The sequence below is a fragment of the Formica exsecta genome, unplaced genomic scaffold (genome assembly GCF_003651465.1).
Source record: "Formica exsecta isolate Colony F162 unplaced genomic scaffold, ASM365146v1 scaffold618, whole genome shotgun sequence".
NCBI classification, from domain to species: Eukaryota; Metazoa; Arthropoda; class Insecta; order Hymenoptera; family Formicidae; genus Formica; species Formica exsecta.
In genome coordinates this window covers 38,352-45,410 of record NW_021853379.1, presented here as the reverse complement: position 1 = coordinate 45,410, position 7,059 = coordinate 38,352, and positions in this window count along the sequence as shown.

The following is a 7,059-nucleotide window of genomic DNA, read 5'->3' as shown; positions in this document are numbered from 1 at the left end:
ATAGACAAACGCGCGCCCGCTGTAGAAAGAGAGGTACTATATGGGAGGCTTATGTTTGTCCCTTTTTCTAGCATCTCATTGGTGATTTTCTATATGGAAAAAGACAAAATCACCAATGAGATGCTAGGAAAAAAAACAAAATAGGCCTCCTATATAGTATCTCCCTTTCTACAACGAGCGCGTGTTTGTCTATCGCCACGCTCAGTCCATTCTATAGTTAAACTTTAACGGTTCCGGCATAAATTAACAGTTACGGCCTGCATAAACCAGCCTTAATGTAATACTTTAAATAATAAGAGTAAAGGCTGATTTATGCAAGCCGTAACTGTTAATTTATGCCGGAACCGTTAAAGTTTAACACTAGGATTACAATGTTTTTGTTCATAATGCCATTATAAACAAAAGCATTGTAATCCTAGTGTTAAACTTTAACGGTTCCGCCATAAATTAACAGTTACGGCCTGCATAAATCAGCCTTTAGTGCCGGTCTACAATAGGTGATTTAAACCCTAAGCCTTAAGAAATTGACCAATCACAGTCGAGTATTCTCCTCATACTTGACTATGATTGGTCAATTTCTTAAGGCTTAAGGCTTAAATCACCTATTGTAGACCGGCAATTAGAGAAATAATTAATAAGTTAAAGAAGAATGTTATAATAAGAGAAGAAATTAGGAAAAATATCAATTATTTATAAAAATTGAAATTAGATGGAATTAAAATGGTTTTATTAAGGGATCGGGTTTTTAATTAGGAAAAAGGGGTCTTTGATTAATATCAATACTAGATCTTATTGGTTTTATACAATCTTAAATTTTGATTCAAAAGCGAAAGTCTAAGATATAGGGTAAAGGAAAGTGTCGATCAGGGCAAAAAATGCTCAATAACGATGGAATTTTATAGGGTGATGATGGGAGAATGTCGATCAGGGCATAAAATGCTCAATAACGATGGAAATTCAGGAAAAAGGGTAGAGCGTCACCAGGGCAATAAAGCTCGGCAACCGGGTTTCAAAGGTTGTGTAACGTTCCGTCATTTTTCAAAACCATATTTTAACTAATAATTAAGTATCGCATCTATTTCTGCATTGTACCTATGAAATATAGAACAATTATTTAACCATTTGCTCTTATTTCCGTTATTAATCAGTTTCACTAATTGCTTATTGTTCTAGTCCCATATGGTTATTTAACTTAGAAATTAACTATATTTTAATTCTTTTAATAGTAATAATCGATTGCGCAAGGAATTGTAGATTTCTTGGATCGACCAATCACAAGGCTTTATTTAGAACTAGGCAATTGCGCAGTAGTAACTTTCTAGAACTAACCGGCGGTTACTTTAAGAACGGGCTCGCGATCGAACTTTAACATAATCAGCGTCTGCTTTTCTGCTTTCTGCTTTTCTGCCAAGGTGTGAATCCGGCCTTACTGCTTAAGTTTTTTTATGGGCCACGTTCCTAATACTTCATCTTTAAGACTTTAATCAATTATATAGATAAATGTGTCATAAGTATTTTTGCGTAAACGCGAAGAATATGATTACAATAAATAAAATAAGGAATATGCGCATCACTCTTTATAGAATCGTAAAATGCGCGCAATAATAATTTGTTAAAACATTTTTCTTAGGGCCACTGCACAAGCTTTTCCGTAATGCATTACGTTACGTTAAGTACTGATTCTAAACCTAAACTCGTACGTAATCTTAAACTTCAGTCAACGATCATGTAACTTTTCCCCTAGGGCGGAAAAGTGATAAATTTTGCCATTGATTTTAAACCACCAAGCTCCCAGCCAGCGACCTATATAGTAATTAAACTTACGATACACGAAAAAAATCAGCTTAATTTGCTCTTTCATAATATACATTTTTTATAATTTGCTCCATTTTACTTTTTTTATAAATAAATAATAAAGTTAATAACAATGTAAACGTCAATATAAATGAAAAAAATTAGAATTTGAAGGTTCTCAAAATACAGAAAAATTTCTCCTTTTTTGTTTGAATTTGCTTCACCTTTAAAAATTAATTATCTACCGTATTTATTAAGAAAAAAATTAATAATTGCTTTATACATTTTGCGGGATGTCAAGACATTGTGCGCATGCGCAAAAGTATTTAGCGCCTGCGCAACAGAAACCGAAGGAACAGAAACAGAAATTTTTCAAATTATTCATTTTTCTTTAATTCATTTAAGAAATATTAACATCGAAAAAAAATTAGTAAAATCAAATAAATATTGATCACTTCTTCGCACATCATTTATTTGAAATTAATAACATTGATTTGAAAAAATATTCATTTGATGTAAGAAATCCTTTTTCAATGTAAACGTCAATATAAGCGAAAATCATTAGAATTTGAAGATTTTCTAGGTACAGAATAATTGCTCCTTTTTTGTTTAAATTTGCTCTACTTTCAAAAATTAATTATCTACAGTATTTATTTAAAAAAAAATTAATAATTGCTTTTATACATTTTGCGGGATGTCAAGACATTGCGCGCATGCGCACAAGTATTTAATGCTTGGGCTGCGTTTGAGAACGTCACCCGTGTGCACCGAGTGTCATTCTATCCTTGTTATTTACTGAAAGTTGAACAAAGATAGAACAACGCTCGTGTGCACACGGGTGATGTTCTCGAACGCGGCCCTGCGCAACAGAAACCGAGCGCGCCATTTTTCAAATTATTCATTTTTCTTTAATTCATTTAAGAAATATTAACACTGAAAGAAAATGATTGAAATCAAATGGTAAATTGTAAACTTTCTGTTTTGTTACCGTGTATGTGTAATTCATTCAGCTATATACACAAGGGGGTCGATTGTGTATCTTTGAAACAAAGTGAAAATTACAAATGTGAACAGATTTACTAGATTTCGACAAATAACATTGTAGATACTCTAGTGAATTTACTCACTTTTGTAATTTTCACATCGTTTGAAGATACACAATCAACCCCAAAGTCCAATTAAAGTTCAATATAATTGTTTTTAAAAACTTGGCATATTTGAAAAAATTAATAAATTTATTGATTCAAATAAATATTTATTTCAATATTCCTTTATACATCATTTATTCAAAACAAGTAAATATTTATTTAGTTTGAAAAGGATTTCTTACATCAAATAAATATTTTTTCAAATCGATGTTAATAATTTCAAATAAATAATGTGTAAAAGTGATAAATATTTATTTGATTTCAATCATTTCTTTTCAATATTAATATTTCTTAAATGAATTAAAGAAAACTGAATAATTTGAAAAATGGGGCGCTCGGTTTCTGTTGCGCAGGCGCTAAATACTTTTGTGAGTCTCGCGTTAGATTCATAAGCTCAAATTGTGTAAAAGTCCGGAATAAAAACTTTGAGCATACACCTGTCTACGTCAATCCAGCCTATCTCACCCATAACCGAGGTCTTTGCAGATGAGAAGGAAAAGCTTAAAACAAATGCAAAGGACATTGAGCTAAAAAAGGATTACTTGTTACAATACAGTAAGTACCTGCAGTTACTAACACCTCTTATTTTCTCAAAGTTTACCTATTACATTTACAGCATTTTGCATATTTAAAAATTATTATCAAATTTTTCGTTTTATATAAAAATGGAAACTATTAAACAATTTTCTGTTATCTAATTAACATCGCTATTTTATAAATAATTTACAAGTTTAAAAAATTAGTAATAATTAAATAATTTAATTTATAAAAGTTAAAATTTTATTTATATAAATATAAAACTTTATTTTACATCTTAAGTAGACAATAAACGAATAATTTTAACTTTTTCGGACTTATTTGTCCGATTTCTGAACAAACAGTTCAATATCTGAATTCTCTGTATTGGGATCGTATCAGACAAATTATACTGATCAAAATAGTTATTATATCTTTAATCTTACTAGTCGCTTTTTGCAAGCTTTATATAACCATCGTGATTAAAACTTAAATGCGGGATAGATAACGCAACGTGTGTCGCATAGCGGTAAACGAACGAATTAGCGATTATCGAAAACTGATTCTTCCCATACAGTACAGATCATTGCAATTATATTGCAGCAACATTGCAATGTTGCAAATTGCAATGCAACATTACAAAGACATTGCAGAAATATAGAGCCACAAAGTACCAGCACACTTGTAGCAACATGACATTAATATTTCGGAAATATTGCAAAATTCAATTTTTATATAATTTTAATAATAAAATATTATAATAAAATAATTTTTTGCAATATTTCTACATGAAAGATGTTAACGATAAACAATACTAAATGGTTCATTTTATTAAAACATTTTTCTTAAATTGGCTTATATTGCTGCACTGTATGCTTTGCGCAGCACATGTACGCGTTCGCAATTGTGTGCGTGTGTAGTAGGCGCCGGTCTTGCTGCACATATCTGTGATTGTCGTGTATTTCGTGATTCACATTTTTTATTGTTGCGTACGAGAAAAGGTAAGAGCTTTTTGATAATATTATGTTTTATTATAGTGACCTAATATATTATGCATTAATTAATTATAATAGAATAGCATGTCCTAAGGTTAATAACCTATATAACCTTAAAATTATTGAGATCGCAAAAGTAAAAATTATATTTATCTATGATATATGTTTGTATATTTTTTATGTGGATATTTTTTGCTTTCTTTAATTTTCTATTTTGCTGTAGATATTAACTTTAAAATATTTGATAAAAATATTTATGTATATTTGCAGTATGTATATTTTTATGTAAATATGAATTTTAACTCCTATTTTATTTTTACAGACATTTAACAAAGGAAAACAATAATGGACAAAATTCAATAAATTATTAGTGGTAATAAAAGCGGCTCGTAAAGCTGAACCATTTTTATATATTTCTCTAATATAAAAAAAAATATATTTTTATTTCGTGAACATGTTAAGTGCAATAATATGTTATGTGCAATGTTATGTTATTTATAACGTTAACATAAGTACAAATAAAGACATTTAATTACAATGTATCGTCAATAATTACATATTTATATACCCCAAAATAAATATATATACATCATTGCAAATTCATTACATTGCAATGTTGCTATAATATTTTGTTGCAATATTTCTAAAAGCGGACATTTTATCATTGCTGCAATTCCACAGCAATGATGCAGCAACATTTTGCAGTGAATTTGCAAAGTTGCAATATTGCGGTGAAAGATTGCTACAATATGTATGCAATCTTTGTGTGCTGTATGGGTTGTAATGTTTTTGGAATGTGGCTGTAACATTCTCATGAATCATTACAATTATATGTTCTAATAATGTCTCAATAATATTACATTGCAACTTGCAAGATTGTAACATTGCTGCAATGTAATTGCAATGTTCTGTGTTGTATGGGAGCCCAATTATCCCAAATCATTATCTTGATTCCTATTCCATCAGTTTAATAATAAACGAAACCCCTGTCAAGCATTAGCACGTTGCTGACAGTTTCCTAGTCAGTCAACTTTAATAATCCCCAATAATAAATTTATCTTTCTGCAATCACTTGAACATTTCTATCAATACTAGACAAATTTAGATTTCGCTTAGAACCTAATACTGCTGTTGTCACTCGGACATGGTCCAACCTTTAAAACCCGGTTGCTGAGCTTTATTGCCCTTGTGACACTCTACCCTTTTCCTGAATTTCCGTCGTTGAGCATCGAAGTATGCCCTAGATCGGCAACCTCCCATCATAATCCCTATACAATTCCATCGCCTGTCGAGCACGTATTGTGCCCTCGATTGACGCCTTCCTTCATCTTATAACCTTCCAATAAAACTGACAACAGGAGATTAAATAAAATACAAAATATATCATCATTCTAATCTCACTCGGACGTGGTCCAACCTTTGAAACCCGGTTAACGAGCTTTATTGCCCTGGTAACACTCTACCCTTTTTCCTGAATTTCCATCGTTATCGAGCATCGAAGTATGCCCTAGATCGGCACCCTCCCATCACTACCCTCTACAATTCCATTGTTATCGAGCATCGAAGTATGCTCGATCGGCATTTTTCTCATATTTTAGACCTTCCCTTTGAATTAAAATTTAGGATTGTATGAAACCAGTAAGATCTAGTATTGGTATTAATCAAAACCTCTTTTCTATAATTAATAATCTTATTCCATCATAAAATCTAATTCCATCTAATTCCAATTCTTATAAATAATTGATATTTTTCCTAATTTCTTCTCTTATTATAATATTCTTCTTTAACTTATTAATTATTTCTCTAACTCTTATTATTTAAAGCATTACTTTAAGGCGCGGGTCCAATGGAGATCCATAAGTTTAACCGTAAGACCGTAACCGTAAGAAATCGCTTCCTATTGTCTACAATGGCAGCCTATAGTTATAACGTATCAGATTCCAATTCTAGCATAATGGTACTAATCTTGGTACAAGCGATCTTTTGCTTTTTCTTCGACATGTTCTTCAATTGACTGTACGTATAGTCATGCAAAAGTTATAGGCAACATCATTGCACTTGTCAGAAGATTCACATAGTCCTTTCACACTCTGTAATGCTTCAGAAACAACTTGTAAAGCATCATCTTTGGCACTTGGAGCAGTTTTTACACTTTTCTTTGTTTTGTTATTTACAATGTCTATATCCTACTCGGCATGTAATATTGTTGAAATACTGTAATGTTTGGAAATGGTACAGAAATATTTCATTAATATTTCAATTGTAACTTTGCATCCGAAATATTTCAGAAATGTACCTGCATCATGTTTTTTAAAATATTGCATTTGCAATATTCCTGAAAGGTTATAGTTTATTTGCTTACCGCTATGCGGCGGGCTATTCACTATCTGTACCCGTATTCAAATTTTTGTCATGAGCGTATATAAAGCCTGCAAAATGCGGTTAATAATATTGTAATTATTTTTATCAGTTTAATTTCTGATGCGATTTTCGTACCGGGAAATTCAGATATTGAACTGATTTTTAGAAATTTCTGTCCGAATCAGTGAAAATCGTTCGTTATTATCTGCTTAAAATATAAAACAGAAATTAACTTCCATATAAAT